The sequence below is a fragment of the Oryctolagus cuniculus genome, chromosome 7 (assembly GCF_051225735.1).
Source record: "Oryctolagus cuniculus isolate XC-2025 breed Fujian yellow rabbit chromosome 7, ASM5122573v1, whole genome shotgun sequence".
Lineage (NCBI taxonomy): Eukaryota > Metazoa > Chordata > Mammalia > Lagomorpha > Leporidae > Oryctolagus > Oryctolagus cuniculus.
In genome coordinates, this window is record NC_142873.1 from 74,857,680 (window position 1) to 74,879,676 (window position 21,997).

A 21,997-nucleotide genomic window follows, 5' to 3' on the forward strand; every position below is an offset into this window, starting at 1 on the left:
AAAGAACTTGTGGAGGATCACTTCAGGAGGCCTGTGTGCAGGGAGGGAGTTGTTAGAATCCAGGTAAAGTGAGAGATTGCTCCTGGGCAGCTCACCTATGGAAATGCTGATCCAAGGAGCAGAGTCAAAGGCACAGAAGGAGGAGAGGGCAGACGACCAAGATCAATTGGCATGCAGAGTAAAGGGTGGAAATCAGAGCTGGCGCTGTGGCATAGCGGACAAAGCCACTGCCTGCAGTGCCAGCATCCCATACGGTTAGAGACCTGGCTGCTCCACTTCCAATCCATCTCTCCGTTATGGCCTGGGAAAGCAGTAAAGGATGGTCCAAGCGCTTGGGCCCCTGCATCCACATGGGAAGACCTGGAGGGAGCTCCTGGCTCCTGGCTTCGGATTGTTGCAGCTCCAGCCATTGCGGTCAATTGGGGAGTGACCTAGCAGATGGAAGACCTCTCTCTCTCTCTCTCTCTGCCTCTCCTTCTCTCTCTGTGTAACTCTGATTTTCAAATAAATAAATAAATCTTAAAAAAAAAAGAAAAAAAGGGGGAAATGTGGAAGCTAGGGGTGAGCAGAGAGGAGCAGATAAGATGGTATCAATTCATGCAGTGGGAGTCTCCCTCCAGGATTTTAAGACTTAATTTGCGAGGGTTATCATGGGACAGAATGGATTAAAATACACAGTTTCTTCTTTCAAGGAACTTACAATCTGGGATTGGGGGCGGTGAAAGAGAAAACATGTACACATAAAAACTGACTAATAGTGCAAAGCAGTAAAAGGAATATAATCTACAGAATCGTAGCAGGTGGTTTAACCCACACAGATGTGAACTGTAAAGCATATTTCTTTTTCATTCCTGAGTTCCTTTTTAGAAAACATCTCAGATCAGTGATTCAGTTAAAAAATGGTACCTAGGGCAGTAGTTTATACTAAGGTTATCCTGAGGGTCATATCCAAGTAGCATAGATAATAAAAATGATCATGCATATATTTGCATTTAAAGTGATGTGATTTACATGTTTTTGCATATCCACATGTGCTGTGCATATAATTATGTTGACTGTATCATCTGCTCTTACATACAATATTGAAATTTAAGTGAGTAGGCTGAAAGGGGGTCAGTTCTTTTTCTTCCTTTGATGCCTTCCCAGTCATTCTCTGTTGTTGAATTAGCCTTGTCAGAAACGCGAAGAAAAAGTGTGTGGGGACTGGATTGGTTGGTGCTGATAGTGATTTAAACTCTACCTTACCTTGGAGAGCACTGGGTTCAATCAGATAGGTCACTATGTTCCCATAAACTCACATAAACTTCTATGTTCTGACACGTCAACAACTGTAAAAAATTTGCTACAACTATGAATAAAATCTATTATTCATGTCTATTTTCCCTTCTATCCAATATAACAGACATAATCCTGAGACAAGATTTAATATAAGTGGCCACTGTTTATTGAAAGTGTAGTGTATACAAAGACTTAACATGTGTTAAGCATTTTACGTTTCATTGTACTTTTATTTTTTTAAAAGATTTATTTATTATTTATTTAAAAGGCAGAGTTACAGAGGCAGAGGCAGAGAGAGGGGTCTTCTATCCACTGGTTCACTCCCCAGCTGGCTGTAACTGCCGGAGCTGCGCCAATCCGAAGCCAGGAGCCAGGAGCTTCCTCCGGGTCTCCTACGTAGGTGCAGGGGTCCAAAGACTTGGGCCATCTTCCACTGGTTTCCCAGGCCACAGCAGAGAGCTGTATCGGAAGTGGAGCAGCCGGGATTTGAGCTGTCACCCATATGTAATGCCAGCACTGCAAGCGGCGTCTTTACCTGTTCCCCCACAGCACCAGCCCCTCATTGTACTTTTAATCAACTAATTACCTTATGCGGTTGGTATTCTTATCTCTGTACTTGAAAAAAATGAGACTTGCATACTTGTTCATACACCTAGTAACTGGTAGAGTGAGGATTCACTGGTTTATTCATTTAATGCATATTGATCACCCTGTGCAAGATATGGGTGATGTACTATCAGTTGAACTCCAGAGTCATGCTAAGTACCATATATAATTAAGATAATTATTTCCCGCTTTAAAACTTCTTAGCCTTTGGATGTCTCTCCTTTGGCAAACAGTCACTGAAGCCATAAATCCAGAAAACTGTTTTAGATTCTACCTGTGCCACCAAGTCTCAGAGCTAAGCACTCACTCAGTCCTGTCAATTCTGGCTTTACATTTCTTCCATCCATTGCCATTATGACATCTTTGGCACGTATCACCTGACACAGTAGTTTCCTTCCTGTCTTGCCTCTAGAAAATGAGAAGGAATAGCTGGAGTGGCATGATAGGCATTTTTGTTTCTCAGTGCTTAACAGAGACCAGGACAATGTGGAATTTTGTTTGTTTAAAGACATTCTTACATAGAATTCTAACAAGTGAAATCTTGAAAACCAATATGCCTATTAAGTAGAGACTTATTTAGATACAATATACATATATTCTGAGAGCCTTTTTCCTGGGCATGGAAGATTTACATGGACAACTATTTATGTAGTATTTGCAGGCTTGGAATTTTCAAATGAGCTACATTTTGGTCAGGAATAGATCTTTACTGCATCCACAATCACTCTATGACATAATGTAGTTATTTAACATGGGGGTGGGAAAAACAATCGTCATGATCAAATCAGGCTGAGGGGGTGGGTGTTGTGGTACAGTGGGTTAAACCAATGCTTGGGATGCCTGCATCCCATATCAAAGTACCAGTTCGAGTCCTCGCTACTCTGCTTCCCACCTAACTCCTTGATAATGCATCTTAGAAGCAACAGGTGATAGCTCAAATGTTTGAGTCCCTGCCACCCATGTGCCCATGTGGGAGACTCAGATGGAATTCCTGGCCCAGGCTTCAGCTTGACCCAGTCTCAGCTCTTGTGACCTTTCAGGGAGTAAACAAGCAGATGGAAGGCAGATGGTAGATTCTCTCTCTCTCTCTCTCCCCCCCCCCCTTCTATTCTCTGCCACTCTGTGTTTCACGTAATTCAGTCAAAATAAAGGAAGGGAGGAAGGGAGGGAAGGGAGAAGGAAGGAAGGAAGGAAGGAAGGAAGGAAGGAAGGAAGGAAGGAAGGAAGGAAGGAAGGAAAAGAAAGAGAGAGAGAGAGAGAGAGGGAGAGAAAGAGAGAATATCAGACAACAAGAATCTCCAGGATGAGTAAGAAACCCAGATCTTAGATACCTCAATAAACCAACTTCAGACAGCTCCTGGCAAAAAAAAAGTCCTTAAGGGGCGGTGCTGTGGTGCAGTGGGTTAAAGCCCTGGCCTGAAGTGCTGACATCCCATATGGGTGTCAGTTCTAGTCCCAGCTGCTCCTCTTCCAATCCAGCTCTCTGCTATGGCCTGGGAAAGCACTGGAAGATGGCCCAAGTCCTTGGGCCCCTGCCCCACGTGGGAGAGCCGGAGGAAGCTCCTGGCTCCTGGCTTTGGATTGGCGCAGCTCCGGCTGTTGCGGCCATCTGGGGAGTGAACCAGTGGATGGAAGACCTCTCTCTCTGTCTCTACCTCTCTCTGTAACTCTATCTTTCAAATAAATAAAATAAATCTTTAAAAAAATCCTTGAAATATTCTTATTTATTTGAAAGGGAAAGAGAGAGAGTTTGATCAATCTTCCATTTACTAGTTTTCTCCCAAAATGTCCACAACAGCCAGGACTCAGCCAGGCTGAAGTGAGGAGCCAGAAACTCAGTCTGGGTGTCCCCACATGGGCTGCAGGGACATAAGTAATAGGCGATGACCTGCTACCCACCAGGGTGCACATTATCAGGAAGCCAGAATTGAAAACCGAGCCAGGACCCAATCCCAGGCTCTTCGATGGGACACAAGTCCAAGTGGTGTCTTACAGACTTGCAAGCACATGCCCTGAGAGGCTTCTTATAATTTCTACCAACCTGTGTTCTCCACCAACTCAATGTAAAATGGAGCAGCCATAGTGAATTCAAGTCTTTTTTTTTTTTTTAAGATTTATTTATTTAATTTGAAAGTCAGAGTTACACAGAGAGAGGAGGAGAGGTAGAGAGAGAGAGAGAGGTCTTCCATCCGCTGGTTCACTTCCCAATTGGCTGCAATGGCAAGAGCTGCACCAGTCTGAAGCCAGGAGCCAGGAGCTTCTTCTGGATCTCCCACTCAGGTGCAGGGGCCCAAGGACTTGGGCCATCTTCCACTGCTTTCCCAGGCCATCCCAGAGAGCTGCATCGGAAGTAGAGCAGCCGGAATTTAAACTGGCACCCATATGGAATGCTGGCACTGCAGTCTTTTTAATAAATGTTTATTATGTACTGGTTGTGTGTCAGAGAATTAGAACATAAATAGTGACACAGAAACACTGGGCATTAGAAATTCACTAGCACTGCTGAGCAGAATGTCTGCTTTTGAGGTGTTAAATGAAAGCATCATCCTTTTATGTTTATAATGTATACTTTCACAGAAACTGTCTCTTGTAATCTTGTTTTCATAAATATTGTCCCCATTTTTTACAAATGAGTAAGCTAAACCTCAAAATAACAAGCAGATTACTCAGTATTACCTACTGATGGTTAGAATCCAGGATTTTTGATGCCAAATCTTGGCTCTCAGATCATGTTCCCAAGAAGCTGAGGTAATTAATTAATTTGCTTATTCAATGACTCATTAATTAAGCACATACTTATTGAGCACCTAGTCTTTCTGAAACACTTTGGATATGTCATTGAATAACACAGATAAAATTTTCTGTCCTCAAGGTGCTCGGGGAAGCCTTAGTAAATTGCAACTCTTCCTTTGTAAGGGAAGGCCCTGGCGGCTGCACATGGACACTTTAGGATCCTTTCCCAGTGAGGACTGTAGCTTCCCCTGTGGAACACTCCTCCGTAGGTCCTCACCAGTGAAAATGGTTCCTTGGACCAAAGTTTTTGGGCTAGCCATTTTTAACTTCATTCCAATGATTTGGCAGCATAGATCTGTTATGATAAAATTATTTAGAGCACAAAACTGTTTGCATTTAATTAATTTAAATATAAAGACACAATCAGGAAAATTAAGTAGAAAAAACATTTTCATGCATCATAACCATTTTGCAAACATATACAGTGTAACCTGTTAATTACATTTTCCTTCACAAACCATTTATCTTTTCAATGCCTTGCCTAATAACTCGATGCTCCTCTCTTACATTTTAAAGTGCTTATGATTCATTTTTTCCAGGCTGTTTCCAAAGGGATTGTAATGTCCCAAACCGAGGGAAATATTATAATAATGTGGTACAACAACATAGTTTACAGTGTCTAATTTTAGCTCAATGACCAGGAGGGCTCATTTGAATAGTTACATAGCTTACTTTAGATACAAATGATATAATGAATCATTTCCTAATCAGTGTCCTTTCTTTAATTTGAAGGAAGCTCAACAGAAGGAAGGCCTATGATGGAAACTTCCTAAATGGATGCATCCTGCAAGCCTGTATCAAATGGCACTGCCATTTGTGCACCCCTAAACTGAGTCCTGGGGATCACTTGACATGAGCCTTTCTTTCTCATTCCCGGTAGAGGACCTGTGACTCAAGACAGCTAGGTTCCAGTCACAGTCGTTAGGCCTGCTTTTCATCTCTGCATTCCATTCTGGCTTCATTGTCTCAAACTATTGTAATAGAATTCAATTCCATTTCCTAGTCTCCAATAGGACATGGTCGTGTAGCAAAGAGTAGCACCCCAAGTCTCAGTTGTGGCAAATTATTAGCAGTTTCCTAAGTGGGTTCTATTCTTTCATGTTTCTCTACTGCTGCATGCCTTCTTTTCCCTCTAGAAAGTTCTTTCCTTTTAGTATTCCAAAAAGTCTACTCTTACTTTTTACACTCTGATCAAGGCCACTTCTGTTCCCCAAGAAGCATTTTACTTCCCCTCCACACCCTCTTTCTTCTATTCACTTGACATGGGTGAAAATGGCTACTTTCTTTAGCAATACGGTACCAAGACACAAGTACTTTACTAATGCTATTTCTTTGCATGTCTGTTTCTCTCCTATACTGTTTGCTCCTTTGATAGCAGGCATGATATTTATTTTCCTGGCATCTACCAGAGTGACAATCTACTCAGAGAATCTACTGGATGAATAACCAGACAACTTCAATAGGGAAGAAACATCCCCGTGTTCAGTTCTAGTAGAACTCTCTAAAAGAGGCCTCAGGATGTGGGTGAGGTGGGTACCTCATCTTTCCTTTTTTCTTCTTCTATCTTGATTTTTTGCTGTCTCTTCCCCCCCAAAATAAAAAAATTCCATTCAAATTATATTTACTGTATCTTAGTAAAAATATGAATTGGAATTTCTGTCACCCTTGGATTTTTATTTTTTTTTTTTTGCCATTAGTTGTACTGGTGTCAGCTGAGGGTAAATGTCTTGGTCACATTGTTCAAACAAAAAGCCATATGCTGAACCTGTGATCCTTGTTGAGTTCCTTGATCAACACTTTCCTGATATATGATCAAAAATAAATCCCCCAATTTAAACTACTTATTCTTTTTGTTGTATATAACTCTTAATGCCCCACAAGGAGAGAAAATTGAAATTGCTAGAATGACTAATGGGAAAGACAAATCCCCTTTTGTAATGTATGCTGGTCTAAGATACACACTCAACTACTGAAGGATAAAATATAGATATGGCAAAAACAGGTAAATAAAAATTCTTAACAGGCAAATCACACTTCTTCACACAGAATAGCCCCTGAAAATTGTGGTAATTAGCAAAAACTATGGAAATTGATTTATGCTAATTCACTGATGAAAAGAATCTAGGGATAATTTTACTATTCAAGTGATTAAATTAATCCCAAACATCTGCCTTTAATAGTTTCTTTAATATCTTTTTGATATTTCTTAACAGCCAGCAAAACTATATGCCAATGGGTTTAAGGAAAAAAATAAGGAAAATCAAACTTGTAATTTAGATATTGTATTGTTTTTTATCTAAGAGCAGTTTTCCTTAGGATCATAATTTGAGAAGCATTAAAATGAATCACCCATATGGAGCAAATATCTTAATAAAAAACATCCTATGTGTTACTGCAACTAATTTTAAAAAAAGGAAAAGAAAATGTAGGATTAGATTGTACCTGTCTTTCACTTTGCAAGGATGCTCTTTAGCCCCAATCTACCTGATAAGTGTTTTCCCTGTTGCTTTCACTTAACCACTTCATTCTGTTTCATTATTACCACGACAGCAGTTATATTCAATTATGAGGGAGTTACTTGTTTATAAATGTTTCCCCAACTAGACTATGCCTCATTGAGAATAGGACTCACAGACATGTATGATGGCACCTAGCACAAAATCTGATATAAAGCTGGTATTTTAAACATTAGGATCTTTATTATTATCTACAGAAAATCTGCAGTGTTTGCTTACATACTGATCACATATCAGAGAGTATTCACTCTCTGAATAGCCTTTATTACAGAATTTAATACAGATTAATTTGCTCCCATGTTAGAGAAATGCCTGCTCCACTGCTACCCTCTTCCCGAGGGAGTGACCTTTTTCTACTTGCTTGCCTCTGCAGTTTCTCCGTCCCCTGAATCTCTTGGACTTCTGCCTTACTTTCTGTGAGATGAACACGGGCAGGTGGTCTAGCCTCCTACTTAGGCACTGGATCTGGAGTCAGGTGTCAGGAGGGTGTGCATCCCAGCTCCAGCAGTCACCAACTGTGCGTTCTCAGTCATCTTTCTGTTTCCTCTGGTAAGAAACATGGAGGTATCCGTTTGTTCGCCTTTTTCCATGAGTTTTCTCATTTTGAAAATAAGTTCATGATAGGACTTACTTCACAAGAGTATTGGAAACATGAAATTATGATAAAATGTTTAAGTTTCTTGGAACAAGACCCATACAGTGCAAATGCTTATTAACTGTTAGTTATTGTTATTTTATACTTTAGTGGTAGGAAGGGTTTTATGTATCAGTTCTTGTTGATAGTGGAAGAAAATTTCCCAGAATAGGGTATAAACAGAAAAACATTCTCCAGTTAAATAAGTATAAATTCTCTGAAATTTTCTGTAATGTCGTTAAAGAGACTTCTCATTACTGCAGCTTAAGGTTTTTCCATTTCATATCATTTTATCATTCTATATGGGCTATTTCTACTTAAATTATGGCCTCTGGACCAGTTGCACCAACATCACCTAGCAGCATGCAGAATTTTGCAGTCCACAGAAACCCTACTGAGTTAGAATCTGCATTTTGATGAAAACCCCTTATGATTTTTACACATATTAAAGTTAGAGGGGCACTGATACAGATATATTGTTTTCTTATCTAAATAAATGAAAATAATTGAAGTACTTATAAAAATTGTTTTGATAAGTAAATGGGTTAATGTATATATAGCAGGTTGAACAGTGACTGAAGCACATGGCAAGGGTACTTCAAAATGTTCATGGAAGTGAAATTAAAATATAAGTATATTATGGTGCAAGACATTGAAATCCATGCATAGTTGTTTTCACAATGTGCATTTTTCATGAAGTTTTGGGATACCCTTAAGCAATTGTATTTACATCACATGCTTACGTATAAGGTTGAGAAGAATGCAAAAGAGAAAATTGTTCTCTTTTTTTAACTAACTGCAAAAACACATGCCAAATATTATGTTTTGTTTGGGATACCAAAATTTATATCAACCATGAAAAACAATAGATTTCAAAAGGCAGTGATCAGAGTGTTGAGGAAAATTGAATTTTGTCATTAGAAGAATAATTTTAAAAATTAGATATATTAATGCTAGAGGTGAATATATCTAGGTAGATATAAGTGCCTTCAAATTTTTAAAGGTTCATAATAATTTTTGTGACCCCAAATGATAAAATAATTACAATTGCATAGAAGTTATAGACAGAGATTTGATTTTAGTTCTGGAGTAGCTCTGATTTCCTTGAAGTTAGAGCTGTCCAAAATGCAATGGATTTTCTAGCAAGGATTCAGTTGCCTGTACCACATGGTCCAACTAGAGCTTAATGTTCACCTTTGTGGGATGGCAGCAGGGTTTCATTAACTGAAGGGTTTAGGAGGTGCCTCCTCAATTCTGAGATGCATAATTTTATGAATGATGTAACTAAAAGAGTTCTTAGCCTTCATCAAGATTCTGAAACGTCAATTTCTTCATTTTATAGGTCAGGGAATTAAGACATAGAGGACTGATTTTGGCTACACAGGTATATGCTGATTGGAGCAGGTCCTTGACCAGAATGCTGATTGTGAGAACCCTGCTTTGGTACTTTAACAATACCTTTTTTGTTGAGTCCTTTTAATTGCTAAATTGGTAGCAAGTACCAAATATCCTAACTCTGGTCTCTAGAATTTGAGATATATTATGAACCCTAAAGAGCACAGTAATTTAGGTTAGTTTTACATCACAAGTAAATCTTTTAGTTGCCACTAGTGAGTCCATCATATTATGGTAGAGTTTCTCAAAGCAAAAAGGATTCTTCTGAATCCTGGTCATTTGATGTGCTCTCTTAACACAGGTTTTGAAAATCTGTAAAACTGGTACACTTAATTGACTTCTTGATATCTCAGAACAAGTAGCATATTAAAGATTCTTTGAAGTCCTATAATAAAGATAATGGTTTAATTTGATCTCAGACTATCTTAGACCATTCCAACACTGAGTATCCTACCCTTCTCATTCACATAGTTCCCCTATCTCATATATATCAAATGTTCATTAAATGTTAATATCTTGTGAATAATACTTATAATGAAACTTTGGCTTTGGTATCCAGGAAAGTCACAGAAGGTAACTTTGGTAATAAATTACCTAATATGTTTTTTATTCTCTCTCTCTATCCCTCAGTAATTCTTTATCTTCTTTTCCAAATTAAAAAGGAAGATGAAAGAGATAGAAAATTTAGGCCTTTGTACAGCCAGTAGATGAGTTGTCTTCCACTGAGTTGATCTTTGCAAACCAAGAGGTGGTTATTTACCTAACACTGTTTTTCACAAAAGATTTATTTTATTTATTTTAAAGCCAGAGTGACAGAGAGAAACAGAGAAACAGAAAGACAAAGAGCTCATCTGCTAATTCACTTCTGAAATGACCAAAATGACCAGGGCTGGGCTGCGCCAAAGCCAGAGCCAGGGACTCCATCTGGGTCTCTCATGTAGGTGGCTGGGGCCTAAGTACTTGGGTAATCATCAGATACTTTCACAGGCACATTAACAGGGAACTGAGTTGGAAGTGGAGCAGCCAAGGACAAATTGGTGTTCCAATATGGGATGCCAGTGTCACAGGTGGCAGTTTAACCCACTGTGTCACAGCATGTCCCAGTCGACCTAAATCTTAGAAAGGAATGATGTTACTACATTTTCTATATACCCTATCTACCTTCTAGATATTTTCTTCTTGAAATTACATTATACTGAATAGGTCTTTCTTTGCCAAAGTTATAGAATGCTTAGAATGCTTATGTATAAAGCTAATGTATATCTTTATGTTGAATTTTGTAGGAATATTTCTACAAAGATCCTAATTCTACTTAGATCAACATATTTTAAAGCCAATGTAAATAAATATTAGAACTTAAAGTTACTTGCTACGCTAAGAGGTTAAAACCCATCTATGGCTCCTTATAGCACTGTATTATTGCCACCACTAAAAGGATTAAAGACTAAAAGAATTCCAGACACCACAGCATGTCCAGTAGGGATAACACAAGTCAGACTAACAGAATGATAAGATCAAACTCCTTAATGTGACCTACACCACAGTGAAAAAAATATGACAGAATGATTGTGTCATCTTTCAAGGGCAATAATTGGTCTGGTGAACCTGAGACAGCAAAGGGCAAAACTGGAAATGAAATGAAAACTGACAGACAATCCGCTGTGTGTCAGATACTTCTACGCACATTTTCTCATTTAAGCCTCAAGATAAGGCTGTGAGGAAGGTTGTGGTCTTCTTATTTTATAGATAGTTTGTAGGCTCAGAGAAGTTGAGTTATTTACTCAAAGTCACACAACTAATTAATGGTGAAGTTGATATTCAAACTTGGGCGTTGTGATTTTCAGTGTTGAATGTTTCCCATTAAACCCCAAATGTTGTCCCTGGGTTAAACAACAAACAGAAGGATACAATCTCTTCTAAAGAAATTCTCATGGTCAAATGTGTCAATAATTTGATGAATTTCCAGGCAGATAACAGGCAGAGACCAAATCTGTGGAAGGAAAAAGACAATTTTTTAGATGCAGATGTGTCTTAGAGTCCTTTCAGTATGTCTGATCAGACATAGCTCCACGCTGCCCCTGACTCTTTAAGGAAACAATGCAACAAAGGAAGGCAATTTGAGGAATTCAAGTTGGTAAGGAAATGAAGTCATCACCATACTCCCTGTTAAGTTCTATAGCAGAATGTGTGGGTCTGAGGGTCAAAGTCTTAGAGATTACTGAGGTAGAAGAACTGCCATTGTGTATCAGCTGAGGGATTGTCTGTGATTGAAGTGTCAATAGTTAGGGCTATAATCGCAGCTGAGGAGAGATCAACACCTACTGTACAAGAGGATTTAAAAATCCAATAAATAAAGCTAAATGGAGCTACTATACTGAACTGTGGCATAAAGCCATAGTTTACTGGCAACACAGAACGTCATTGCATAATGGCTGAACACAACCAGCATGCTGCGTCAGGCAGCATGAAGCCCAGCCTGCAAAAAGCCAGAGACGTTTTGAAGTGATTGACCAAGTTATATGATTTGCAGGTGCTTTTGTATACAGATTCACTGGTTGGTAACTTATTCAGGAGGCAGGAAAGGCTTGAACCCAGGCTGGCAATTATGTTACTGATTTTGAGTTTGGAAAGAAGCAAGAGGGGGGTTACATCATGGGCTGCAATCCACAGGTGGCTTCCATGTTGTCTGTAAAAAGAATTGAAAGGAAAATTCTGGAAGCATCTTAATATACATTTGTGCAATCCTATTTAACAGACAGGTGGCTCATTGTAGAATTTATTTAGTTAAAGTATGGCTATGTGTGTGCGCATATGTATGTGCATTTCCTAAAAAACACACAGGAATTATTCAAATTGATGGCATGTAGCTCTGCTCTAGGTTCAAGTTGGTATGCGAGAAACAACGCCATAGCTGTTGACATATTTTTTGCCTCCGAAGGGGAAGAAATGGGTTTCTCTTGTGTAAGGTGCTCCTGCCTGTTGTTACAACTCTCTCTCTCTCTCTCTGTCTCTCCCCTATTGTTTGTTGTATAAAGCTATTTTTTTTAAATTTTAAAAAGCAAAATTAAATAGAGAGCTATTTAAGGCAAAATATTAAATATAGGAGTGATTTTGAAGGTCTGAGCTTGTTTTTTAAAATTAAGAGTGTTGGTATGTGGGTATCATAAATAGGCAAAGCTTGAGCTCTCCCTACAGGCTTTTGTTACAGTTGCTGTCTGAAAGGGAGAGAATATCAGAAGCTGAAAATCATCCCAAAGTGTTCATCAAAGAGAATGATTTCCTTTGTCCAGGACAAAGTCACAAGCTGCTACCCGGGTCGACAGTGAGACTGTGCAAATTCCTGCTGCCAATTACACCTTATCACTTCATTGAGGCCACAGAGTCTTTCTCATTCTTCTTCAGTGGTGCATGGCTCTTTATTGGCAAAGAAAAAGGAAAATAGTAATAAAAACAACTGCAACAATGATGAAACTATCTTAAAAAAAGCAGTCCTGCTTTGTGTTTATCACGGTCTTTCCAGAGCTTAGCTTTAGAGACTAAAGATTACACGGGGGCTTCTGATTCTGGGTTAGGATCAGAGTTGACTACAGATAGAATCATTGTGCAATAATAATCTATTGGCATAAGATATTATTTTTAAAAAAGATTCATTTCTGTATTTTCAAGTCATAACCTCATGAAGAGAGAAGGAGAGGCAGAGAGAAGGAGAGAGAGAGAGAGAGAGAGAGGTCTCCCATCTGCTGGTTCACTCCCCAACTGGCCACAATGGCCGGAGCTGTGCCCATCTGAAGCCAGGAGCCAGGAGCTTCCCCAGGGTCTCCCACGTGGGTGCAGGGGCCCAAGGACTCTGGCTCCTAATCACATACTGAGCCCGTCCTAGACTGCTGGATGCTAGGTCTCCTCTGTGCCTCCTCAGACGTCAGGTGAATTTTGGGTACTTTTTTGAAGAGTTCCCTGGGTGGCATGACATGCCAATACTCATAGTGCTTGGCGAAGTACTTGACTAAGTAATAAATCTGCGTGTGAGCCACCCTGCCAGTGTGTGGCAGACAGGGAGAAACCAGGGCGTAAAGAACAGGTACAACAACTGCACGTCATGTCCGGCCAAGGCAACAAATTTACCAAGATATTCTCTCTCTCTCTCTCCTTCCCTCTCTCTCTTTCTCTCTCTCTCTCCTTTTATTTTATTTGAAAGGCAGAGTTAGAGGGAGAGAGAGAATCTTCCATCCACTGGTTCACTCTCTAAATGGCTGCTACAGCCAGGGTTGAGCCAGGCCAAAGCCAGGAGTCAAGAGCTTTATCCAGGTCTCCTGTGTGCGTGCGGGGGCCAAGCATCTGGACCATCTTCCACTGGATCCCAGGAGCATTAACAGAGAGCTGGATTGGAAATGGGGCAGCCATTATAAGCATTTGAGGAGTAAAACAGTAGATGGAAGATCTCTCTCTTCCTTTCAGCATAAGATATTCTTTAAAAAAAATAAAGTGACTATGGAAATTTTCAGCAAGTCTCTTATCTTAACCTTAAAGAAAAAAAGCTAGTTTTTTTTTGTTTTTTGACAGGCAGAGTAGACAGTGAGAGAGAGGGACAGACAGAGAGAAAGGTCTTTCTTTTGCCATTGGTTTACCCTCCAATGGCCGCTGCGGCCGGCGCGCTGCGGCCAGCGCATTGCCCTGATCTGAAGCCAGGAGCCAGGTGCCTTTCCTGGTCTCCCATGGGGTGCAGGGCCCAAGCACTTGGGCCATCTTCCACTGCACTCCCGGGCCATAGCAGAGAGCTGGCCTGGAAGAGGGGCAACTTGGACAGAATCTGGCGCCCCGACCGGGACTAGAACCCGGTGTGCCAGCACTGCAAGGCGGAGGATTAGCCTATTGAGCCACAGTGCCGGCCAGAAAGCTAGTTTTACAAAACACTTTGGGCCACATCCCAAACTCAAAGGAGACACTATCTCCAGGTATTCTTCAATGAAGCACCAGAGGCACTCTTACTCCATAATAACACTAATTGATCATAATTACCATCAATCAATATAATAGCTATCATTTATTAATTTTTGTTGGCTACACACTTTGCTGAATTACATGACCATTTTTCTTCCTCACAACAATACAAACATGTAGGTGTGATTATCCTTTTTCATAGATGAGCAGTCCAATCAGAAATTATGTGACATGCCCAAGCCAACCCAGTGGGTTGGGGCTGGAGTCAGAGTTCAAACCTAAAGCTGACTATGAAGTCAAGCTCTTTAATCAGTTTGCTACACTGAATTCCTTTGTTAACCTCTATGCTATATCACCTTTGCTTTTTTTTTTAAAGAAGATACTTCTAGGTTTGACCCGATAGCATACATCAATTTAATAAGCATTACTGCCTTTCAGCAAGTACATTTGGTATTTATGGAGTGCTAGAAATGGATAAAGCATTTAGTAGACAGAAAAAAGTTACTAAGAGGAATCTGGCCAATGAAAAACAAGTGAAGTGGGGTCACAGAAGTCAGATGAGTCAAAGAATTGAGTGTTGGAAGGTAAAGTGAAGAAAGCTGCTGGGGCTGGCACTGTGGCGCAGTGGGTTAAGGCCCCGGCCTGAAGCACTGGCATCCCATATGGGCGCCAGTTTGAGACCCAGCTGCTCCACTTCCAATCCAGCTCTCTGCTATGGCCTGGGAAAGCAGTAGTAGATGGCTCAAGTCCTTGGGCCCCTGCACCTGCGTGGGAGACCCGGAGGAAGCTCCTGGCTCCTGCTCCAGATTGGTGCAGTTCCTGCAGTTGTGGCCAGTTGGGTAGTGAACCACTGGATGGAAGACCTTCTTTCTCTCTCTCTGCCTCTCCTCTCTCTGTGTAACTCTGTCTTTCAAATAAACAAATACATATTTAAAAAAAAAAGAAGGCTGCTGATTGAAAGAGGAGAGTCTGGATAGCACCTCCACTGAGTGGGGAAGGGAACAAAACATGCTACTATGAGAAGATTCAAGGTGGGGGATACACTGATTCACAATAGACAAGAGACAACAGAGGATATGTTAAGATCCTCAAGAGTTAGAGATTAGGGATAGTACTCAACATTCCAGTATGCATTTATTCCAGAAATAATTCTTGAGTGCCAAGGATAAAGACAGGAAATGTTTCAAGCCTCCCAGTGCTGAAGATGAAGAAAAACAGACATAAGCAATGAAATGTCACGAGTGCTATGATACAAATTGTGTAGGCAAGTGGAGGCAAAGAGGAATGAGTGGTTGAAATTCTAGCAAAGAGAATGCCAGTTAAAGTTTCATAGAAGAAGAGGCAGCAATTGAATAGACTCTTGATAGATTAGGAAGTCTTTTCCAGGTGAATCAGGGAAGTGAGATTGGAAAAGAGTTATTTCAGGGAGAAAACAGACATATGGTGGGATAGGTTGCTGAGGATCTGTGAGAATATGGTTTCGAATGGTTGAAAGAAGCGTTAGGATTCAAGGAGACTGTACAGAGATGTAAGCCTGGAGAAGCAAGCGGGGTCAAGTTCATGGGGGTTTCGAATGGGGAGCTCAGAGTTTGGGCTGTATCCTGCTGGTGCTGAGTAGTCACTGAAGAGACTATGGAAGATATTCATCTTTTACAACTCACCCTTGAAGTAGAGTGGCAGATGAGTAATGGGGTAAGAGCTGAGGGCAAGGAGACAAGGTGGGAGCAGTGCAATGAATAGTTGCAGTAAAGAGAGAAAGAAGAGGTAGAATTTGTGACTAATTAGTGCTGGAAGCCACTCAACTCTGCCATATTGTAAAATAAAGCAATGGATTTTGGAATTGTGCATCCAAAGATGCCTCTGCTAGTTTTATATGGAAAAACAAAAACTTATAATTTTATACAATACTATTTTTCAAATTCTGTACTATTTAGTGATTAATACAGCTCTTGGTTTAAAATATAACTATTTCTTTATAATTATCCACATCTCATAGAATCAGAATTTTAAAGCTCAGTTGGATCTTAGCAGTTCTCCAGTGTCAAGCTCCCCTTCTTTTGCCCCATCACTTAAATAAATAATTTTAAGTTGAAACTACCTGTCAAGGGCAACACAATAACTTAGAGCCAGGCCTTGTCCAGAAGAGGTTGACCTGATACCACATTCAATGCTCCTTAAACAAGAATCATATGGCACATTTCTCCTAGGACTCAATTCCAGGAAACATTATGTCTATTCAGGTAATTTGTGTATTTTCCATTTCCCTGGCTGCCAGATAATTTATGTCCATATTTATCATCTAAATGTTAAACCCAACTCAAGTGACTGAAAGCATCTATTTTCTCTCCTTTCTGAGAAGAATTTTGCCTAATTTTATCCTTAAATATCTTACCTTGCATTGCATTTTAAATTGCTGGCCACCTGCATGTCCTTTTGGATGCTTTGTGGGAGAACAAATTATAAATAAACAAATTTATCAACATTTGGTTTTGTTTTAGGCAGGAAATATAAGTCAATGTTTTATATTTATGGACAACTCTGGGATCATCATGGGATCTATGTGAAATTGGAATAAAAAATTTCAGGGGATTGTCCATGAAGAGTAAAAAATGTCTGTTTAGGATGAACAACTTGAATCATCCCTGGAATTCTGAACTATGAAAACGCTCCCAATGCCCTGTTTGTCTTTACTTGAGATATCATCAGGCAAGTCTTTTCAAACTGATGGCTCTAGCTACATATATTGCAACCCTGTTTTCTGCAGACTCCAGCAGAGTCTTTACAAGAAGACTATCTTGATAATTTAGCCCTGATCCTTCTCCCCACCCGTACTTTAAATGGTTTTACTTGGATTAAGTTAAAAAAATACTAGACAAAAGTGTATGAAAGCATATATACCTAGTTCTTAACTCACATAGTCTTAGAAAGATCTAAGAATATAACTATAGGTTAAGCATAAGCATTTCTAACTGGAATAAAAGTAAAGAGAAGGCAATCTTGTCAAGAGGATGAGATAGGGGCCGGCACTGTGTGTTAGATGATTGAGCCTCTTCTGCCTGCAGTGCTGGCATCACACATGGGCACCGGTTGGAGTCCTGGCTGCTCCACTTCTGATCCAGCTCTCTGCTAATGTGCTTTGGAAAGCAGTGGAAGATGGCTCAAGTGCTTAGGCCCCCGCACTCACATGGGATATCCAGAAGAAGCTCTTGGCTCCTGGCTTCAGTCTGGCCTAGCACCAGCCATTGCAAGCATTTGGGGAATGAATCAATAGATAGAAGATCTCTCTCCTCCTCCTTCATCTCCTTCTCCTCTTCTTCCTCTCTGTATCTCTGCCTTTCAAATAAATAAATAATTTTTTTTTAAAAAAAGTGAGATAAATTATGTGACCTATCTGCTGTAAGCAAATGGGAACTGTTCATTTACTATGTTAGTTGCTTGTAAATGCAAGAAGCAAGATTAGGAAACTCCCATTTTTCTTTAGAGGAAAGAGAGAGAGAGAGAGAGGAAATCTTTCATCACTTGGGTCACTACTCAAATGCCGGAAACATCTGGGGCTGGGCCAGGCTGAAACTGGAAGTCAGGAACCAATCTAGGTCTCCCACATGGATGACAGGAGCCCAAAGTCTTGAGCCATCATATATTGTTTCTCAGGATACTTTTAAGCAAGAAGCTGGAATCAGAAACAGAACTGGGACTCAAATCCAGGCACTAATACAAGAAATGTGAGCATCCCAAGCGGCATCTTCATTGATAGACCAAATACCAGCTCTGAATGCTATCTCTTTCGTGGGTGGGTGGGGATTTCAGAGAAGGGGGTGTTGAAAAGTAACTTCTACTGTAGGTTTAGTGGTTCTGTATTAAGTGGTTCCGACCATTCCAAGTGCCAATCATTGAAAAGTGTAAGAGAGAGGGGCCTGTGAAAACCAGAGAAAGTACACAATAAATAAATGGCTTTATAAATGACATTATATGGTGAGTGTATTTTGTAAACTGATAGGACAGGACTTGAGACATAAAAAGTCTGAATGTTTTCATGATGGTAAACAGAAAGGAATATTTGAGATTAGATTTAATTCTGGGATATAAGGTCATGATATCAATAGAAAATATTAGTTGATTTTACAGGTAGTACAAGGAATAATTGAATTATTTTAAAAATTGCATTTACTAGAATGGTTGTGGTTTGGGTGGTGTCGCTCCCCCTTTTCATGGAGGAACGACACTAAACCCTGCCTAGGCTTCCTATCCGAGTCACGGCACCATTGTGTCGCTCCTCCACGAAGAGGAGGACCTGTGCTGTTCTTTTGTCTGCTCAGCCCTTCCCGGGTTTGCTGCTGGTTCTTCCCGGGTTGGCTACCGACCCTTCCACCTCCGTGGAAGGGCGGTTCCCCCTGCCACTTTCCCCACTTCCGCGGGGGAGTGGCACACCACCGGCCGGCTCTCTCGGGGGCTGCACAGGTGTTCCTTCAGATAGATGTTCCTGGTGCATGTTGTCTCTCTCCTCCTTTATAGTCCTCTTCACCAATCCCAACTCTGCTACCCACACGCCGAGTACGCTGCTCTCCTCCAATCAGGAGCAGGTCCTGCTGTTTATTGGTTGAACTGGAGGCAGCTGTGTAGAAGCTGTTTCTCCCTTCTCAGAGCCATATTGTGGGAGAGCAGATGCATAGAATAAGTCTTAATTCCAGTAACTTAGTCTAGTCCGAGTTGCTCCCAGTTGCTCCCCACAGGTGGTAGTCTGAATTTCAAATTAAGTGAAACTGAAATTTCACAACTTTGCTATTTTTGAAATTTTTAATGTGGCCAATAGTAACAAATAAATTTAACTTCACAACCAATTAAAACACATAAAAGTGAAACAAGATTTCAAGAAACAATACTCTTACTAAATATACTACACTTGGATTCTTTTCTATTGTATCCTGTTATGTTCTTTTTTTTTATTAAAACCCTTGTGTGAACCTGTAAATGGGTTCTACTAGTAGGCTGTAGCAACAGTTTGAAAATCAGAGAACCTACTTGATCCAAAAGGTGGAAACCTAAACAGGAAGAGGATGGCCACACTTGATCATATGGAGATAGAAGCAAAGAAATGTTCAAAGTTAGCAAATTACACAAGGGAAATTCTTAGTGGGAGATCTATCAGCTTTATGATCTAAGAACCACCGTTCTCAGAGTCAGTATTCTGCTTCATGGTAAAAAAAAAAATCCAGAGAGGAGAGAAACAATGTTATTTTTCTAATAAAATATTGAATTGCTATTAATATGATTTTCTATTGCAATTATAATCTGTTGTAAGCCTTCACTGCAGGGACGATGCCTAATTCTCTCTTGTATAGAGCCTGGCATCCTGTTGGCAGCCAGCATATGTTTATTATCAGTAATAACAATAATAATACTAATAATGATAACTCAGTGATTAGAATCATTTGCAGTAACATCCAAAGCTAGGATTATGTGAACTCCTTTCCAACAGTTTCTATTTTTATTCTGCATGGTTTCTACTTCTTCAAATCATAAAAAGTGCATTTCATATTCCCCTTTTGATTTGGTCTATTTGGAAAACAATATTTGTGTGTGAGTGTGTGCGTGTGTGCGTGTGTGTGTGTGTGTGTTTTCCTTATGGACCTCAAAATTAAATGCCTTTCCATTTGCTCTCTGTTTGACTTAGTGGAATCGCTGATCAAATCAACAGAGGGATTCATGTGTTAACTATTGCTTCTAAAAGTGAAAAAGGGAACATAAAAGCCCAAAGACCATCATTTTGGTGATTACCTTGTTTTTTTTTTTTAATCAGGAAATGGAACACTTTTTATTAAAAAAAAGTTCTTTCTTTTTAAAAAATTATTTGAAAGGCTGTGTGTTTGTGTGAGAGAGAGAGAGAGAGAGAGAGATCTTTTATCAGCTGATTCACCCCCCAAATAGAACAGCTGGGGCTTGACCAGCTGAATCCAGGAGCCAGGGATACCATCTGCATTTCCACACTGGTGGCAAGAACCCAAGTAGCCTAGTTTCATTAGCAGAAAGCTGAACTGGAGATAGGATAGTCAGGGTTTGAATGAGGCACTCTGATATAGGATGTTGGCATCCCTAGCAGCAGCTTAATCCACTGTGTTACGAAGCCCACTACTTTCTTTATAGACTTTACCAAATGAAGCTCCAATTCAACAGTAGGTACATAAAGGGAGAAGAAGGATGTAACTACATACCAAAAGGAGGTTAGTGATGCCCAATGGACAAAAGTGAAAGAAGAAAAAGAAGAGAAACCATGGCTATAAGGTGGGAGAGGGTGGTGTGGAGTAGAAGACTGAGGGAGTGGGACTTCAGTATGGCTAACTTAGATGATCTGAGTGGCAGCCAGGGGGAAGGAAAGGAATAGAACTAGAAACCAATGGTACTGGATTCTCCCAAGCAGGGAGAAAGAAACGGAGAAGGAAGGAGAGGTGCGGCTTTCTGGTTAGACCAGTATGGAGAGGATTTTTACGCTGACATCATCTTTTATGATAAAGGGATTGAATTCATAGTTTTTTCTTGCCTTTAGTCAAATTTGCTTTTTCCTCTTTGATTGACTATATAAGATAATTTCTTGAGTACATGTGTGCTTCAAAAACTTTTACAATTCAGCATTGCACCCAATGTCATATTCACTACCAAATTGGAATGTACAAACAAATGTGTTTTTAACTATGTCTGTGGCTTCACCTCTGAGCTGCTATCACATTCAATTGTATTTCTGGTTATTTTATGGAAGAGTCACAATCCTGATAATTTATATTTTATGAGATGGAAGATATGACCCAAATCATGAATTGGAGGTGGTATAGTGTGTGATGGTTGGGAGAAACTGATTTCATTGTTGGCTTCATCATTAACTAGTTATGGTACTTTTAACAGTTTCCCCATTTGTAAAATAGGTGAAACACAGTCTACAGTGTTATAATGGAGATTTATTTTTTTTATAATGGAGATTAAGACACAGTGATGAATGCAAAATGCATAGCAAAATGGTCTCTGTTACTATATAATCATCAGAAGAATGTGGAAGGCCACATTATGATAGAAGGTGATAAGAGATTAATATTTGCTTTACTTTCTATATACAGGTAGCATCTGAGACAAGTGTGCATCTTGACACCTGGTGAAGAGAGAAGAGGGGGTAAAGACAGAAAGCACTAAGAAGTCACCGACAACAGGCAACACCTATATCCTCTACTTTCCCATACCCACCAAATGTGAAAAGCTGAGTTTCACACCATGGCATCTATTGCTCTTTATGTTAAATAAAGCAAGAACTAACATGAATTAATTTTTTTTTATGCAGCATGACACAAGGTTATCCAATTTGCCAGAGAGGTGCAACTGAGTCTGTTTAAGGGGAGAGTATGGGATAGGATGTATTTAAAGCTGCAAGTATCATGTCAAAAAAATAAAAATCCCTCTCTATTTAGTAAGTGCATTTGCTTAGGCCCTAATAAATTAAGAAGGGAGAAAGGTTAATTGACAAAATGATACTTGTCTCATGCTGTCCCGGGCACTGCACTCATGGCAGATGTGTGAGACAGGGATCCTGCTGTGCTGACAAAGATGATTATTATAACTGGCTCTTTTAGCCCTCAAGGGTGTGTGGCTTCTAGAAGATTTTCACTGTGGAATCTCACTGTTGTGCTAGGGCCAATCTGAACAGGTTTGTAAACCCAGAAAGTTAAAGGACAGGGTGGCTCACAATTTAAGTGTGCTATGGTGAGGTCAGAGACTGGCACTAGTCCTAAATGTTGTGCTGGAAGTTCCACTTCCAATTTAAAACTTGCGCTTATTGAGTACCTAACTATGTTTCAGA

General features: G+C 40.0%; 1 long non-coding RNA gene across 1 annotated transcript; it reads left to right on the top strand.

The window, feature by feature from the left end:
• The first annotated feature begins 7,580 nt into the window (after positions 1–7,580).
• Positions 7,581–21,462, top strand: LOC138850320 (uncharacterized). Its single transcript, XR_011390038.2, has 2 exons — positions 7,581–7,742; positions 21,264–21,462. It is a non-coding gene; the product is annotated as an uncharacterized LOC138850320 (long non-coding RNA).
• The last annotated feature ends 535 nt before the right edge of the window (positions 21,463–21,997 follow it).